Source organism: Aegilops tauschii, chromosome 7 (genome assembly GCF_002575655.3).
Source record: "Aegilops tauschii subsp. strangulata cultivar AL8/78 chromosome 7, Aet v6.0, whole genome shotgun sequence".
In the NCBI taxonomy this organism is placed as follows: Eukaryota; Viridiplantae; Streptophyta; class Magnoliopsida; order Poales; family Poaceae; genus Aegilops; species Aegilops tauschii.
In genome coordinates this window covers 634153183-634172238 of record NC_053041.3, presented here as the reverse complement: position 1 = coordinate 634172238, position 19056 = coordinate 634153183, and the positions used below count along the sequence as shown (strand labels likewise).

Sequence of the window (19056 nt, the reverse complement as noted above, 5' to 3'; positions counted from 1 at the left end):
CAGCTGAGGTGAGCTAGCTAATTAATTAATAGTACTAATTTGGCAAGGTTTCCACTTGATTTTGTGCGCCCTCAGTTATTTATGTACCTAGCAAATTTTGGTATTCATCGATGTATCCTGGTTTGCCTCAAGTGTAGGCCTGTTTAGGGCGGTCTACTCACGTGTTAGTGCGTGTGCGCCCGAGGTGAGGTCTTGTTGTGTGTGTGTGTGTGTGTGCGCGCGCGCGCGCGTGTGTGTGTCGTTGTGGTGTGTCTGTGCGTATGTGGATGTGGTGTGTGCACACATATACAGTTTTCTTGTAATCATAAAAGAAACAGCAACTTATAGTTCAACCAAATTAAGTATGCTACTTGTGAGTAAGAGCAATTCCCTCAAGAATTGAGCATGTATGAATAGGAACTTTATCGGATGCTAACCACACAAGTTCTATTGCAGGTAACTGCAAGCTCGAGCGAACTTCTTGATGCCCACCCACTCGAGCTCAGCTTCCCTGTCAAACCATATGCTGCTAGAGAAAGGTATTAATAATCAAGTCGTTTGTCAGTTCTTCATGCAATGGTGCCCTAGTGGGAACAAACTTTTTTTTGTTAGTGTTGAAAGTACAATTTGAAACGGATTACACAGCAGATACATGGATCTTGAGGTCCTGGAACATATACTGGATGGAAGAGAGAAGCCGACAAATCTATCGTTCACACTTTTGAAGAATATCACAGAAAATTTCTCAGACAATCGAGAAATCGGGAACGGTGGATTCGCAACAGTTTATAAGGTAAATTATTTTAACAGAAATCATGAATATGTCATCTAAAATCACACTTGGTATTGTTATATCAACTTGAGCAGTCATCCAGTTAGCCAAACTGTGTTAATATTTGGCGTTGCCAACTACTCTGAGATACTAGTATTGGTGGCATATCGTATAGTATATTGAAGTCAGTCAATCAGGCATATTCTTCGTGTGGTTAATTACGGAATTTAAATCCTAGGAGAGAAACAGAATGTATCATGTTTAGAGTACTGCATCAATTGGGAAAATTTGTGCGGCCTTAAGTTGGCCATGGGACCTCATCTTTTTCCTATCACGGGCAATTGTATTGGTGCTAGGTTGTGTGTTCCATAGCACCAAACTTTGTGTATTCCTTTATGTCACACCACTTTCAAACTCAGCTAGACATTCTTTAAATGCTTACAAGAAAAGTTAAACAGGGAAAGCTCCCAAATGGGAATGTTGCTGTAAAGAGGATAAGGAACAGCCATTCAATCAATGAGATGTTATTTTATCGAGAAGTTGACAGCCTGTTGAACGTTGAACATAAAAATGTTGTACGGTTTCTTGGCTTCTGTGCTAGCACCGACCAGACAGCCATACGGATTGAAGGATCGAAAGAGCATATTTACGCCGAGGTACGAGAAAGACTGCTCTGTTTTGAGTATATCAGTAATGGGAGCTTACAAAAATATATTACTGGTATGTTGTTGTTGTTGCATACGTTTTGTTTTATTTGTTTCAGTTCCTGTCGACACGTTTTATATACAATGAAGAATTGATGAACTGGAACTGAAGTATTGATGTCTTTTATGCAGATGAATTAAGGGGACTTGAGTGGAATACACGATATGAAATAATTAGAGGCATCTGTGAAGGTTTGCATCATCTGCACAAGGAAAAGCAGATATATCATATGGATTTGAAACCTGATAATATACTACTAGATAATGATATGGTGCCGAAAATCACAGATTTTGGTTTATCGAGACTTGATCAAAAGTCAAAAACCATGAGTGCAGACCGTTATGGATCATTGTAAGCTATGCATCAAAAGAACATGCTTTTTGTGTTAAAAAAAAGAACATGCTTTCTTAGCATATACTCATTTTTTATATGCTATAATGCATTAAAATACTGTCCTCTGCAGAGGATACTGTGCTCCAGAATACCTACATCAAGGAAAGATGTCATTCAAATCAGACATGTACAGTTTGGGTGTCATAATCATAGAATTAGTGACAGGAGAAAAGACAATCCCTAGTAATAACAATAACAATGTAAGATGGTTTTCTCTCACTATATATATAATCTGTTTTTTGAAATACCCTAACTTTCTCCCATACATACTTTTTGAAGTATTGGATGGCATATTAAGATACATCATACATATCTAAAGAAAAATATTAGCCGCATAACACAAGAGAAAGTAAATGTCTTGTCAAGTGATGATATTGAGGTTCCACACCACTCATATCAATGGCTTAGAAATTGATTGTGGTGGCCCAAAATATTTGAATTTCATCCAAGAGGAACCGAGTCATCGTGTCCCTTAATCCCATCCTCCTAGGCTACTCTCACTCGCTCCCTCGCATGTCCAACAATTTTTGCACTTGCACCCATTCTTCTAAAATCCAAATAAAGGAAAAACTTTGCAGCTCTGCATTGAAAGACTATACACAACTATATATGCACCAGCCTATATGGTTTCCATGTTTCAACCACCACTTGAAAAAACTTGAGCTTTTATAAACCAAAAATATGCAGAAGCACAAAGCCACAAACCAATACCCACACCTTCACTACTTGCTAATTTGCAAGCACCTTGTCTAACTTTGTGTAAAGGAGAGGGATGCGTCCAAGCTAGTCTTGTCGTACATGTCATTATCCCATTACTTGAGATTATTGGTTAAACATTTTGGCTTATTTTATATATTTCATCTTTTATGGAATGAAAGAGACTTAGGAGATGGAGGCACAGATGAAAAAAATTAGGGAAGGAAACACCATTGGTTTACCAACAAGTAGCAAAATGCATCGATATTGGGTTACTCTGCCAGGAAATTGACCCATCCCGGCGGCCTTTTATATGGGATATGATAAAAGATATCAGACAAATGGAAGGTGTTAATGGGAAGATCAGCAGTGCGTATGCTAATACATTTGAAGAGGTAAACTCGTATGCTCCATGGACCGTATTAGTTAGTTTTGTATTGCTTTTCCCATTTGTCTTCTTTCTAGCGTGCAATACATATATGCCCTTCTCTTGTTGCAGATAAGCCCTTACTCTGAGGACGATATGCTTGGATCTGAGCCTGTCGAACTACATTTTCATTTTGAGCTTAACAAACAGATGTCATGCTCACTTCAGCTAACCAATGAGACAGACTCTTCCATTGCCTTCAATGTTGAAAACATGAGCCCCCTACCATACTGCACACAGCCGCAGAAAGACATTTTGCCTCCACGATCCAAGTGTAAGGTCGAAATAACTCTGCAGCCGCAGGGCAAGGCACTGAGAGATATGTATCGTGCCAATGAATTTATTGTATGGAGCACCAAAGTGAATGATGACACTGCAATCGAGGATATAACTACAGACATGTTTATTAAAGAGGCAGACAATGTGGTTGATAAGGTGAATTTGGACGTGGTTTTTTACACCTGTGATCAACAAGAAGCAACTGAAAAAACCAGTGAGGTGAGTTGTCTAAGAATACTAACTTGCAAACTTAGACTGTTAGGCATCGCAAATGTCGATCACGTATGAATGGTGGCGCTGCTGCAGTCTGTTAAGCTTCATGCACTAGCCAATGCAGCTAAAAGTCGGAACTTTTGGTTGCGTTGGCTAGTGCATGAAGCTTAACATGATATCAGAGCCCAAGGTCTTAGCTGGGTGGATCAATAGCACGAGTTGCAACGTGCGGAAAATTGACCTAGCTTTGATACCAGGTTAAACTTCATGCACTAGCAAACGCAACCAAAAGTCTGAACTGATGGAAAGGGCTAGGGAATCCACACATACACTTCAACACAGTCAACTGCGAGCGGAGGGCTGCCTCGAGGTGGCGTTACCCATGGAGTTGATGATCTGAAGTGGCTGAGCCGAGCATAGAGCTTGCAGCGGGAGGTCGAGGCGGCGGCGAAATGGGAGGCGATGTGTAGAGCTATCGCGATGGCATGGGTGTGGCACCGTGGCAGGATAGCGGCCCACTATGACATCACGACGGACAAATGTTGCCGCGGGTGCAGTGCAACATCATGCGTCAGAAGGGGGCCGAGGCAGGATTGAGATTGGACGGGACGGTGAATCAAGGGGAATTTAGGTGAATCATGGGATTCATGGAGGGAAAACTTGGAGAGGGAAGGAATGGGTGAGTAGAAAAGAAAAGTGGGTTTTTTTCTTTCCGCGCTTGCAATGACATTGGGATGCCAAAAAAATTGGTGGGAGGGAGGAGTGGATGAAAGGGGAAGCGAAATACGGAACCTTACATGTTTTTTAAGTAGTAAGAAAAATACAATAGCGTGGCATAATAGTTTGATTTTGGGCAAGAAATTATTTTAGAGAAAAGAAAGAAAGATCATAGCGAAAGCTTGTTGTACCAAAGAGAAAGTCATTTCAAATTTTGCTATGCTAAATGAGCAAAGTCAATAACTATACCATGAGGATGTGAGATGATCATGATTAAACATTGCATTGTGGCATTGGAGTAAAGCTGCTTTAGTGACGACGTGAATTGCACTGATGATTCCTTTTGTCTCTTTTGTTTCATGCGTCGACGATGCAGCAGACACTCTCAATCCCATCTTTGATACAGGTATTGGTTTTGGGGTTGTTCTTTTCTTCTCTTTCCCATATCTCCCATCTTGGTGGTTGTTTCTCTAGTGTTGACAGGAATATTCTTTGGTCAGACCTTAGATGATGTAGCTGGGCGAATTTGTTCCATATATGTGAATCAGACAGAGCCACTGTAAGTGCATAGCATAAGATCGGCATTTGAATATTTAAACCTCTTTTTCAAGTGAGTGCACTGGATTCGATTATACTGTGGCTAATACCTTCTTATCATACAGGATTATAACAGGTCTCACTAGTGGGTATGTTCAGATATGGAACTATGACACACAGGCAAGTTACTGTATTGTTTTGGTAGTTAGACAAAGAAAGAACTCATGCCCTCTGCATGGAAAAGATCCACACAGCCCTAGCAGTTACTTCATAAGAACATATACAGTTTCTATTGAATGCCAAATACCAGCAAATACCCCTTTTTGGTGATGGTTGATATAGGATCCGTACCATAATGTTGAGTTTTTGCACACAGCTGAAAAAAATGCCACACTATATATCTCTTTTCTCTTGCTAATATTTCAATTCAAATACTGCGAGTAGATGTAAAAGGTCATCACCAGAAGTTGAATTTTCATTGTCTGATATACCCTTCTTTTGTTTTACATTGGACTAACAAATAGTCATTTATGTTTACTGGCAGAAAGTGGTCGGTTTGATTGAGGTCTCAAAGGAAGGAGGCAAGCTCTATGACTTCTTTGTAACATAATTTTGTCACCATATGTACACATATGCTAATAAGATGATCGTTCTCACTGCAGTATGCTGTGTTAAATATATTGCACGGAAGCGATGGTTTGTGGCTGTTTCATATTATTGTGTTGTCCATGTGTACAAGTATGAAAAGAAAGTGTGAAAGATCATGAGTTTTATAGCTCACAATCGTCCTAGGGCCATGTGTTCACTAGTCATTCATCCAACCCGGCCATATGTGTTGTCTGGATGTCATACGCAAATAAAGCTTTGGGACTGGGACCGGGGCTGGAATTGCATAAAAACATTTCAGGAACACTCAAGTAATGTTTGTTGCATCACATTTAATCCAGAAGACATCAACAGTTTTGCAAGTGCTTCGAATGATTGCACAGTAAAGGTTTTGCTTTCTCTCTCTTATTCCTTTGCTAAGCAAGATTTGAGATAATGAAGATGGAGTACGTTTCATTTCTACTATACCTTGACTGCAAGCTCTTATGACTGGTGTTCAGGTTTGGACTCTAGATTCTCCCAAATCTAAGTACACTTTGTCTGGGCATAAGAGTGGCACGAGTTGCCTCGATTTCTTCACACGTGATGGTCAGCAGTATTTGATCAGTAGCTCTTATGATAAGACTGCCAAGGTCTGCTATTTCGCTGACAAGTTCATAAATACAATATGCATATAACATTTCTAATATATTGCATGCCTTGTTTTTTTTTCTGAAAACAGATATGGGACATGCAGCAGCAGCAGTGCCTTCATACACTTGAAGATGTAGATATGTCTCAACTTACTTCCGTCGTTTCCCATCCCAGTCTTCCAGTTCTAATTATAGGTACAAGGGATGGTGATGTTCATGTGTGGAGCTCCACTAATTTCAGGTAATCACTAGAGTATGTCCTTACGAATCACGCACACACAGCCCTTCAGAACATGACACCTATACGTCACATTGCACATATATGCTGGCTAGCCTCTATATCTATATCTATATCTATACTTATACTTACTTATACTAATTCGTGACTCCCTAGAAATTCCCACGTTAATTAGATTTTGCGAGCCGTTAATCTTTAATTAGATTTTACGAGCTGTTAATCTGATGGGACCAAATTATTACGGTTTAGATCGACTCATAGGAAAAAAACTCAGATCGACTCATAGGAAAAAAACTCAGGTATCCGTATCTCTCCCATGACCCAACTCTCTCAAACCTCCCCATAAAAAAACTCTCTCAATCTCTCACGTCCCATTATGTCTCCAACTAGAAAAAAACTGACTTATCAACCTCCCGTAACCCAATCTCTCACGACTCCTCCTTCCTCCATCTCCCAATGTCTCACGTGTCTCCATCTCAAAAAAATTCTCACGTCTCTCTCCTCTCACGACTCCTTCCTTGCTCTTTGACCCAATATTTCACGTCTCTCCATGTCAAAAAAATAAATTCATGTCTCCTTCCTTCCTCTAGGTCAGCAGAAGGAAAGGAACTCCCGATCTCAGAACTCGAGCCTTCCCCGGCGGCGACCATGATCTCAGATCGAGCCCTACCCGGCGGCGACCGTGATCTCACATCGAGCCCTCCCCGGCAGCCCCGTTTCCCCTTTGTGAGCCACCCCTCCTCTTCTCTCGAAACATCTATATCTATGAACCACTTGTAGTGGTAGTTAGCAGGAGCTGAGACGAGGGGAAGGAAGAGACAGATGAGTCATTCTAAGAATATTCGCCTTCGGCAAGGCCCAATCTTGTTGGAAATATGAGCAATTTACCATATGATTTTATTAACGGAAATACTAGATAAAGCATGACTATAGTAGCAGAGATAAAGCAAGTCACGCGATCTGACAAAGAGAAGGTAGATAACATCTGCAAATATAAACTAGAACCGAACATCTCTAGAGTAGAGAGTAGACCAAGTAGCATATATGAAGTAGAACCTATCATGTGTAGGGCAAGGACTAGAACAAGGAACTGTGGCAGAACCTCTAACAGAAAAAACAATAACACGTACGGGACAACAGCTGCAACAGTAGCACTGGACTTGGGGTCGGTGTCCTCGGTAGCCATGTCGTGGAGGAGGTTGTCGACGTCGGGGAAGTAGTCGTCGGAGTCCGGGGTGTCCGTGACGAATAAGTCAGTAGTTGCACAGAGCGCTCCCCAAAAACCTTATCACCCTTCTCCCGTACAGGACTCAAAGAGGTGCGGTTTCGGAGGCCTACTGTCCCGACATGCGGTGCACGCCGCAAGCCGGGATGAGGAAGATCGTAGCAGCAGCGCAGTGTTCAGGAACCGGTGGCGAGAGGAAGAATGAGTTCTGATACGTCTCTCTGAGAGGAGCGACCTCCCTTTTATAGATGCAAGAGAAGGAGGGGAGAGGCTGCATCGGGAGCTGAAGGGAACGAGGGAGATGAAATGAACAGATAGCAGCCGAAGGGTGCAGCATTCGTATTCAATATCCACTAAAGCAAAAACTTTCCAGCTCCCGAGTGACCTTTCATATACCCGTAGTGCGTGGCAAAAATTTAGACATCGGCTCATTCGCGCGGCGCGGCGCGGCGCGGCGCGGCGCGGCGGACGGCGGAGGAGGAGCGCGCGTGGATGTCCCTCTTGTTCTCATGCTCATACATATGGGGAAAGAACCTCCCTTATAAAGAGGTCCAACTCCCTCTAAACTAGCAATGTGGGACTAAACTTTAGTAGTGTCCCTTGCCTTGCACGAATGGGCTAAGTGGGCCTCTAGGATTTATTAGGAATTTCTGAAATTGTTGTTGGGCTAGGCCCATAAATAGATAAAATTCCAGCAATCCCCCACCAGATCCTAGAGGCACATAGAATTTGCCTTTAGTTCCAAAACACTGTTTTATATACCGGTACTGCAGTGGAAACTGTTAAGTTGAACTTCCACCTAGAACTCTATGCTACACTAGTAAGCAACTTGAACGGTGGACTGGGCCTTGAACTGCAAGTTTTCTGCGAATCTAGCTTCACATAAAGCCTTGGCCGATACCTGGCTACAGTGGGTCTTCCCCGCGGGTGGAGCTTATGCATCATACTCCGAGACCTTTCATGAGTTTACTAGAGAGAACCCTACTCTCATAGATTGCGACGTTTAATAATCAGACTCATATAGGTGTGTTCTTCAAAAGATGTTCTGCAGGACAACATCTCTGCTTAAATGAGCCACTTAGAACACATTAAGATACACATCAACCTGCCATACAGTTTTAGGAGAGTATTGCATCTTCATGGAGTGGTATTGTTAATAGTAAGGATACTCTCCTCTCAGTTGATCAACAGCTTGTCTTCCACATCTAATTCACGGGATCTCCGATCACAAAGAATAGGTTACCACTGTGAACAACTCATATTGTGGGTCTCATACCCATCTCCCTCGATGCATTATCTATCACATTACGTGATAGACCCTTAGTAAAAGGATCTACCAGATTTTTAGACGTTTGGATATAATCCAATGCAATAACTCCAGAGTTTCTCATTTTCCTGACAGACTTTAACCTTCTCTGAACGTGTCTTGATGACTTCATGTTATCCTTTGAGCTGCTCACTTTCGTGATCACAGTTTGATTGTCGCAGTTCATAAGGATACCCGGTACAGCTTTCTCAACAACCGGCAAGTCATTCAAGAGCCTGCGAAGCCAATCTGTCTCGACCGTAGCTGTATCTAGTGTTGTGAGTTCTGCTTCCATTGTTGACCTCGTTAAGATGGTCTGCTTGCAAGACTTCCAAAAAACAGCGCCACCTCCATGAGTGAATACATAACCGCTCGTGGCCTTTATCTCATCAGCATCTGAGATCCAGTTTGAGTCACTATACCCTTCAAGCACCTTTGGGTGCCCAGTGTAGTGAATTCCATAATTCGCAGTGCCTTTCAAATAACGCAAAACTCTCTCTAGAGCTTTCCAATGCACATCTCCTGGTTTTGAGACAAACCGGCTCAGTTTGCTAACAGCAAAAGAGATGTCAGGTCTTGTAGCACTGGCTAAGTACATAAGCGAGCCAATAATCTGAGAATATTTCAATTGATCTCTAGCAATTCTTAGATTCTTTCGAAGTAACACACTCGCATCATATGGTGTTGGAGAGGGCCTGCAGTCACTATAGCCAAAGCGACTCAAGATCTTTTCCACATAGTGAGATTGAAGCAATGTAATCCCACCATCATCGTCTCTCAACAACTTGATGTTCAAAATGACATCAGCCACTCCTAAATCCTTCATCTCAAAACAACGAGATAGGAAATCCTTGACCTCCTTAATAACATTCATATTTGTTCCGAAAATCAGTATGTCAGCAACATACAAGCAAAGAATAACTCCTGCGCCCCCACCATGGCGATAGTACACACATTTATCAGCTTCGTTTACAACGAAGCCTGCAGCGGTTAAAGTTCTTTCAAACTTCTCATGCCACTGTTTGGGTGCTTGCTTGAGTCCATACAAAGACTTCAGCAACTTGCACACTTTTCCTTCCTGACCATCTAGTACAAACCCATCTGGTTGTTCCATATAAATTTCCTCGTCCAACTCTCCATTTAGGAAAGCAGTCTTAACATCCATTTGATGAACGAGAAGACCATGTGAGGCAGCTAGTGAAAGTAGAACTCGAATAGTGGTCAGTTGAGCCACAGGTGAGTAAGTATCAAAGAAGTCTTCACCTTCCTTTTGGGTATAACCCTTAGCCACGAGCCGAGCCTTGTACTTTTCAATAGTACCATCAGGCCTAAGCTTCTTCTTGAATACCCATTTGCATCCTATAGGTTTGCACCCATAAGGACGATCAGTTATCTCCCAAGTTTCATTCGCCAAGATGGAATCCATCTCGCTACGAACCGCTTCCTTCCAGTAGTCAGCATCTTCAGATGCATAGGCCTCTGAAATAGAACTGGGAGTGTCATCTATGAGATACACAAGAAAATCATCACCAAAGGACTTTGCAATCCTCTATCTCTTGCTCCTAGTAGGAACTTCATTGTTCTCCTCCACAGAATTTTCAAAGTGTTCCATCGAAATGGCAGGTTCGGTAATTGTAACTAGTTCCTGATTCGATGAACTAGGTATCTCCTGATTAGACGAGGTAGACATATCCTTCATGGGAAAGATATCTTCAAAGAAAGTCGCATCATTCGACTCCATGATCGTACCGACATGCATGTCAGGTACATCAGATTTTACAACCAAGAATCTATAGCCAATGCTATGAAAAGCATATCCCAGGAAAACACAATCCACAGTCTTTGGTCCAAGCTTCCGCTTCTTTGGAATTGGAACATTGACTTTCGCCAAACAACCCCATATTCATAGATAAGAGAGTTTTAACCTTGTCTTCTCCCATTCCTCGAATGGAGTTATCTCTTTGTTCTTTGTGGGGACTCGGTTGAGGACATGACATGCCGTCAATATCGCCTGCCCCCACCATGCCTTGGAGAGACCCGATGTATCTAACATGGCGTTAACCAAATCAGTTAGAGTACGGTTCTTTCTTTCGGCCACCCCATTTGACTAAGGTGATTAGGGAGGCGTCCTCTCATGGATTATACCATGTTTCGCACAAAAAGCATCAAATTCATTAGAAAAATACTCTCCAGCACGGTCGGACCAAAGCCTCTTGATTTTTCGATCAAGTTAGTTTTCCACTTCAGCTTTATAGATCTTGAAAAAGTTCAAAGCCTCATCCTTAGATTTCAGAAGATACACACAGCAGTATCTAGTGGAGTCGTCAATTAATGTCATGAAATATTTCTTTCCACCTTTTGTCAAAACACCATTCATTTCACATAGATCTGAATGTATGAGACTGACGAGGTTGCTTAGCGTGCACACACACTTGACACTTAGATCCCTTGACAGTGGTGAAACTAGGGATTAAGTTCAACTTAGCTAGTCGCGACATGCAACCAAAGTTAACATGACAAAGACGTGAATGCCACACATTTGATTCACTATAGTTGCAAATATGATTAACAACTTTATTGCAAACGTCTGATAAGGATAAACGAAACAGGCCTCCTGACTCATAGCCTTTACCAACGAAGGTTCCATACTTGGATATTACAAATTTATTCGACTCAAAGACAAGCTTGTAGACATCTCTACACAGAAGAGATCCGCTAACAAGATTTTTATTGACGGAGGGGACATAATGCACGTTCTTCAGCCGCACGATCTTCCCCGAAGTAAACTTCAGATCGACCGTGCCAACACCACGAACAGAAGCACTTGAACCGTTGCCCATCAGCACGGTTGAAGTCCCTGCGGTCTGATAAGACGAAAACATAGAAATATCACCACATACATGCACATTGGCACACGTGTCAATCAACCAATCAGGAGAATGACATACTGAAAGAATAGTGGGAAATATACCATACCCAGCATCCTTTATGTTAGTGTCTCCAATGACAACATTAGCGGTCTTGCCGCCTTTCCCAGGATGACGCTTGTCATAGCGATTAGGGCAACTAGGAGCCCAATGATCAGGATCCCCACACACATGACAAGCACCTTTCTTCTTGTCATTCTTCTTCTTGAAGTTCGTGTGTTGCACAGCCTTGTTCTTCCCATCAAACCTTGCTTTACCATCAAACTTGCCATTGTTCTTGAACTTGTGGGGCTGGAAGTTCTTCTTCTGTACCAGATTGGCACTAGATCCCCCCTCAATACCTCGAGCACGTGTGTCCTTTGCTCTCGCCTTTTCTTCCACATCAAGAGTGCCAATGAGATCCGGAACGGAAAACTCCTACGTCTTATGCTTCAGTAAGGTAGCAAAGTTCCTCCATGAAGGAGGTAGCTTATTGATGATACCTCCGGCAACAAACTTGTCCGGTAGCATACAACTGAAGGGCTCAAGTTCTCTAGCAAATGACTGTATCTCATGAGCTTGCTCAACCACGGAGCGCTCTTCAGTCATCCTGTAATCATAGAATTGCTCCATGATGTACAGCTCAGTGCCAGCATCCGAGACCCCAAACTTGGCCTTGAGTGCATCCCACATATCTTTTCCATTATCAATTGACGCATAAGCATCAACTATGTTCTCACCAAGAACACTCAAGAGAGCAGCCTTAAACAGAGTATCCATTTTCTGAAAAGCTTGTGCATGTTGAGCATCAAGCTCTCCTTCAGGTTTGCCAAGAATGGCGTCATAGCAACTCATGGTTTGAAACCATAAGACTGCTCTCAGGCACCACCTCTTATAGTGGATACCCTCAAACATAGGAGGTCTCATGGAAGCAGCAAAACCACTTGGTGTGAATTGCCTATAATAAGGTTTTTGGATTGTTGAAAATATGAGCAATTTACCATATGATTTTATTAACGGAAATACTAGATAAAGCATGACTAAAGTAGCAGAGATAAAGCAAGTCATGCGATCTGACAAAGAGATGGTAGATAACATTTGCAAATATAAACTAGAACCGAACATCTCTAGAGTAGACAGTAGACCAAGTAGCATATATGAAGTAGAACGTATCATGTGTAGGGCAAGGACTAGAACAAGGAACTGTGGCAGAACCTCTAACAGGAAAAACAAGAACACGTACGGGACAGCAGCTGCAACAGTAGCACTGGACTTGGGGTCGGTGTCCTCGGTAGCCATGTCGTGGAGGAGGTTGTCGACGTCGGGGAAGTAGTCGTCGGAGTCCGGGGTGTCCGTGACGAAGAAGTCAGTAGTCGCGCAGAGCGCTCCCCAAAAACCTTATCACCCTTCTCCCGTACAGGACTCAAAGAGGTGCGGTTTCGGAGGCCTACTTTTCCGACCTGCGGTGCACGCCGCAAACCGGGATGAGGAAGATCGTAGCAGCAGCGCAGTGTTCAGGAACCGGTGGCGAGAGGAAGAATGAGTTCTGGTACGTCTCTCTGAGAGGAGCGACCTCCCTTTTATAGGGGCAAGAGAAGGAGGCGAGAGGCTGCGTCGGGAGCTGAAGGGAACGAGGGAGATGAAACGAACAGATAGCAGCCGAAGGGTGCAGCATTAATATTCAATATCCACTACAACAAAAACTTTCTAGCTCCCGAGTGACCTTGGAGGTCTCATGGAAGCAGCAAAACCACTTGGTGTGAATTGCCTATAATAAGGTTTTTGGATTGTTGAAAATATGAGCAATTTACCATATGATTTTATTAACGGAAATACTAGATAAAGCATGACTAAAGTAGCAGAGATAAAGCAAGTCATGCGATCTGACAAAGAGATGGTAGATAACATTTGCAAATATAAACTAGAACCGAACATCTCTAGAGTAGACAGTAGACCAAGTAGCATATATGAAGTAGAACGTATCATGTGTAGGGCAAGGACTAGAACAAGGAACTGTGGCAGAACCTCTAACAGGAAAAACAAGAACACGTACGGGACAGCAGCTGCAACAGTAGCACTGGACTTGGGGTCGGTGTCCTCGGTAGCCATGTCGTGGAGGAGGTTGTCGACGTCGGGGAAGTAGTCGTCGGAGTCCGGGGTGTCCGTGACGAAGAAGTCAGTAGTCGCGCAGAGCGCTCCCCAAAAACCTTATCACCCTTCTCCCGTACAGGACTCAAAGAGGTGCGGTTTCGGAGGCCTACTTTTCCGACCTGCGGTGCACGCCGCAAACCGGGATGAGGAGGATCGTAGCAGCAGCGCAGTGTTCAGGAACCGGTGGCGAGAGGAAGAATGAGTTCTGGTACGTCTCTCTGAGAGGAGCGACCTCCCTTTTATAGGGGCAAGAGAAGGAGGCGAGAGGCTGCGTCGGGAGCTGAAGGGAACGAGGGAGATGAAACGAACAGATAGCAGCCGAAGGGTGCAGCATTAATATTCAATATCCACTACAACAAAAACTTTCTAGCTCCCGAGTGACCTTTCGTATACCCGCAACCCGCAACGGCTCATTCCCACAACCCGCGGCGCGTCCTGACGAGGCATGGGTGGCGAGGCGGGCGGCGAAGGAGGAGCGCGCGTGGATGTCCTTCTTGTTCTCATGCTCATACATATGGGGAAAGAACCTCCCTTATAAAGAGGTCCAACTCCCTCTAAACTAGCAATGTGGGACTAAACTTTAGTAGTGTCCCTTGCCTTGCACGAATGGGCTAAGTGGGCCTCTAGGATTTATTAGAAATTTCTGAAATTGTTATTGGGCTAGGCCCATAAATAGATAAAATTCCAGCAAATCCCTGCATCCCCTCCGATTCCTCCTCATGGTTAATCTCGCGCAATTCCATCTATAGAGGATCCGTGTGTGTTCCTCAATGTATTTTTTTTACCATTGCATTAACACTGATTTGAATTTGTTTGTCGATGTTGCTGGTTTTGATTTTCAGGGTCTATTGTTTTTACTAGCAAGAGATCATGTGCGGATGGTTATCGCACAGACTGATGCTGCTGCTTTTGATTTACATGTCCTGCTCACAAACAATAGGCATTTGTAGTGCTTTAACAACAAGGGAACCTACAGATTGTTGTCGACATGACGCTAACCAACGAGTACGTAATGGTACTGAGCACTGGAGTTTCAAAGTATTACCTAAACCTATGTGGATACTCTAGGACATGGGCTGCAAAGGCGAGCTGGTGAGAGCTGCTGAATTCAGCAGTTACAAGTTGTTTTCTCACAAGCTGGCGAGCTGGTGAGAGCGAGCTAGTGATATTTTCAGTTTCAGGTCACATCCACCGTATTCCTTATCTAGCCTAACGAAGGTCTCTCTGAACGTACGTGTTGGTTGATTGGTAACTTTATTCTAATGCTTGATGTGTTCTGCAGAAATAAAATCCACATCCATGATGGTCGTGAGGTCCTCAATCTCCTGGCCTCCAACTTGCACCAGCCGCCCTGGATGGAAGATTTGGAGCAGATGAGACCACTGCAAATGATAGCTAATGGTTTCGTATGTAATTTCGTTAAAATTCGTAGGCTCAGGTGAGTTCGATCAGGAGAAAATGTATTGGCTACTCACTCTTATGAGGCGTTCTGATTTCTTTCCAATGATTTGGCCCATGCATATTTACTTGAATCGTTCTGGCTCTCCTCCATCTCATGTTTAAAGCAGGTACGCATGCAAAGGGCTGCAGCTAATCATGTATAATATGGACCAATCTATCTTTGCTTATGTGGAAACAAAATTGATCAACCACAAGACTGAAGGGATTAGACACCATAGATCACCGGCGCTGAGTGTTCCCATCGAATGCCCCGCATGCAACAATGCTTCGGTGCAGTGCAAGTACGAACATGCCAGGAATGCCTCTCAGCGCAGGTACAAATAACACGCCTTCAAAAGAAATCTAATCTAATATTTTGATCTTGGAACGACTGTCTGCTTCTGACCATCATGTATGCCACAAGCCAGCATGCAAAACCATCTGCATCAGGTATATAATGAATGCAAATCTTCTTCAAATCCTTTCAATCCTCATGGTTTTTTCTTAATTAGGCATACCATGTCTGTGGTTGAGACAGAATAACTTAATAAAAGAAACAAGAACATTGCCCTTTGATCATGCAACAGTGGGACGATACCGCGTTGGGCTCTCGGACTATGTGTATGCCTGTAGGTACGTGTTGTTTAATTTAGGGTGCTTGCTTACAAATATATATGACGAAAATATGTGGTCGACTCGGGAAATATCTTAACATCTGATAGAGTAGAGTAGGTACGTGTTGGACCAGCTCCTTATTCTATTAATTAATCCATGAATGTCTCTCATATATAGAAGTCATGAATCCATGATTTTTGTAGGCCAGTATGTTAATATATGTTTTATAGGTAGATATGAATCATTTGTTTTTGTTCTTTTTGGTATTCTTTGCGTCTCTACTAATTTTTGGTTTGCATGGTTGATTATATCGGGCAATACTACTAAAAATATAAATTTATTTTATGGTACTATTTCATAGTAGTAGCATATATCACTTATTAATAATCTCATTAGCTCATGATGGTATATAGTTTTTTCTTTATGAGGGCACAAAAACATGCAAAATGTAAGAGGGCACAAAAACTCATTTTTATCTAAATCATGCAAAATGTAAGAGGGCACCAAAACTCATTTTGTCCCCTAAATTTGGCATATTTACCAAAAACAAGTTTGCTATGTGATACATGAGTCAGCACAGAAAAATCCTGCAGCTCGGACTGATAACATGTTGCAAAAGAAGTGGTAGAAAGAACATCACTATTCACTTAGGTGATGACATGTACGTGTCCATTGATATGGTTGACACCCACCTCACGTAACTTTCGCCTCCTTATTATATTTATGTACAATGAGCTTCTGTAGTTGTCTACAAATGAAGTTGGGATCAACTTATTTCATGCAGGCCTCATTGCCTTTACATTTTTCCAATATTATTGGCGTGTTTGACTTATTTTCTGAAAGATGGCAGCGTTATCACTCAGATCTTTCTCTTTCTCTCCACGATACTTAATGAGGTTACTAGCTTAAATAAAGGATTGGTAGGCATGAGTTGACTAAAAGTGAGACTCTTTCGCGTTATCATTTTGTGCATCGTACTTAGATCAATCTTTTGTAGACACAAGAAAACAATAAAGATGAAATGATACATATATGCATATATTAGTACAACTTTCGAATTGTTATTTGACCACGGCCAGTCCAAGTACTTCTCTTTGAAGATAACAAGTGATATATGGCTGAATTGCTGCTATGTGAGTAAAAATTGATGTGAATTTGTATTCCCTTTAATTCCCCGAGGAGTATATTAGCTGGGATATTCATTTGAATAGGCTTGGGATAAACATTCATCAGTGGTAGCAGTGTGAAAGAATTATATTTGAAAAGAACTACTCCCTTTTAGATGTCGTGGCAATTAAAATGATTTAGTTGACACTATTACGGACGACAGTTAGAAATCCAATAATATAATTGCTGGAGACAACTACATGTGATTTATGTGGGCTTTTACCGTCAATTTGACCAAATAGTATATGATCTAATAAATTTCGGTAAAAATAACTTCGTACCCCATAAATTACTTGCATTTGTAAAAAGACACTTATGTGTGTCCTAAAAGAAAATCTGAATAATTCTGGACATTCCATATATTTTAAGAATAAGATTTTTAGGAAATACGATATGCCAACATTGTTGTATTTTATCAATGAAGTGTTTGTTTTTATATTTAACTATGGTATATTTCCTAACCAACAGGAATTTATGTACGTGATGCAGCTATAATTAATAGACAATATGTAATTAAAAGTTCTTATGGTGTTCATGTCATATCACCCAATAGATATCCTGGTAGAAGTTTTCTTGCCGATGATTGGACTTCACGAATAACTACATGCAAACTCATATAGAGTAGAAGTGTTCACAAACCCATAATCGAGGCAACAAGGTACTCCTTGCTTGCTAACTTTGTATTTAAAACCAATTCAAACATATCAATAAAAGATTTGGAAATTATAAGGTGTTTGATGTATGTTGGAAACTAAACTAGAACCAAAAGCTACAAATTGTTTGAGTCTTTTCTATATGCATTATGAAATAAACTAGCCCGTGCAATGCACGGGTTGGCGACTAGTATGGTAAATTAGTGAGTGCTTCATATTTCCCAGGCTCAAGGCAACACTTAAGCTTGGGACCGGTGAATGGGTTAGTGGTTTCCCATGTATGATGGGGTCAGGAAGGTAACCAAAATTTTCAGTTCTTTATTGATTTTTGTACTACTCCTCCATTGCCTTCTTAGTTGTATTGATTTTGTAATTTCCTGAAATTCCTGACTAGTAAAGCGCGTGCTCTTTTATCTAATCAGGGTTGCAGTTGCACAAAAAAATGGAGTGTCGTTGATAAAATCCCTGATGAAGGAGAACAAGGTGGTAGCGAAACACAATGACGAGAGATCCATATCAGCTACAGATTAGGATTTCCAAAGCCGGTCGAGGACTGCTAGTACATACTTTTGGTATAGCACCTAGGTACATGGTACATAATGTAGCATGTTTACGCTGTTAACTTATATGAGTGCCAACGCCAGCACGATTGTGTATGCCAACACCAGCACAATGAATTCCTTGATGAGGAGTGTTGCTGGAAGCACAACCAGCTAACTCGCTCACAAAGATGAACAAATATTGAAATATATCATTTGGCCACGAGGAAGCAGGTGGCAACACTTGTGTGCTGAAAGTATTATGGCGAAGATTAGTTGTTGTTGCTTGAGAGCTGAAGAGGCATATATAATTGCTGGAAATCGAGCTGCTCGATCTTGCTCGACAGTCCAAAGAATTGGACGTCCTGAGTTAGATGAGATCGCTCGCAAAATCAGATCGGACGACCGAAGATCCTATAACTGCGAGAACCTTAGATTTCCCACAAGCCACAACCCTCTTGGCCTGACAGTCGATCGGAGGTAGGGCTAGCACGATTCAAGGGGTATGCGGCACATAGAATGGCACCATACGAATCATGTTAATCTCTCATTTGACGCAAGTCCTCCCCTAAAACCCCTTCATTGTCTTTGATTGCTTAGGTGCGTGTTTCAAAACCGAGTAAGTTCCGAGGAGCAATCTGCCAAGTGCTCTACACGAGAATGTGACCATATTGCTCTCGGATTGGTGGAATGTGCGAAACAAAGCTAATTCTGAGGGAAAGAAAAGCCAAGCTGAGATGGTGTGTTGAAGGATAAACAACAACCTTCTGGATTTCAAGGCTAGCAAAGACAAGGTCCAGGGTGAAGTATTTTGGGAAGGAATGAGGTACCTCTATCAACTTGGCGCACGTACGTCGATT

At 42.2% G+C, this 19056-nt stretch overlaps 1 pseudogene; it reads left to right on the top strand.

Moving 5' to 3' along the window:
- Positions 1-631: 631 nt before the first annotated feature.
- Positions 632-18188, top strand: LOC141027564 (uncharacterized; annotated as a pseudogene).
- Positions 18189-19056: the final 868 nt, after the last annotated feature.